Raw genomic sequence first — 200 nt, 5'->3', positions numbered from 1 at the left:
TGTGGTGTGGTGTGCGTGTGCGCATGTGGTGTGGTGTGCGTGTGCGCGTGTGGTGTGGGTGTGCGTGTGTGGTGTGGGTGTGCGCGTGCGCGTGCGGTGTGGGTGTGCGCGTGTGGTGTGGGTGTGCGCGTGTGGTGTGGGTGTGCGCGTGCGGTGTGGGTGTGCGCGTGCGCGTGTGGGTGTGCGCGTGCGCGTGTGGG

General features: G+C 69.5%; 1 protein-coding gene across 12 annotated transcripts in view; it reads left to right on the top strand.

The window, feature by feature from the left end:
• vegfaa (vascular endothelial growth factor Aa) overlaps positions 1-200 on the top strand; it is a 43,576-nt gene that overhangs the window by 17,670 nt on the left and 25,706 nt on the right. The gene's annotated exons all lie outside the window — the stretch shown is intronic.

This window comes from Rhincodon typus, chromosome 5 (assembly GCF_021869965.1).
Source record: "Rhincodon typus isolate 14 chromosome 5, sRhiTyp1.1, whole genome shotgun sequence".
NCBI lineage: Eukaryota > Metazoa > Chordata > Chondrichthyes > Orectolobiformes > Rhincodontidae > Rhincodon > Rhincodon typus.
This window is presented reverse-complemented; position numbering and strand designations above follow the sequence as displayed.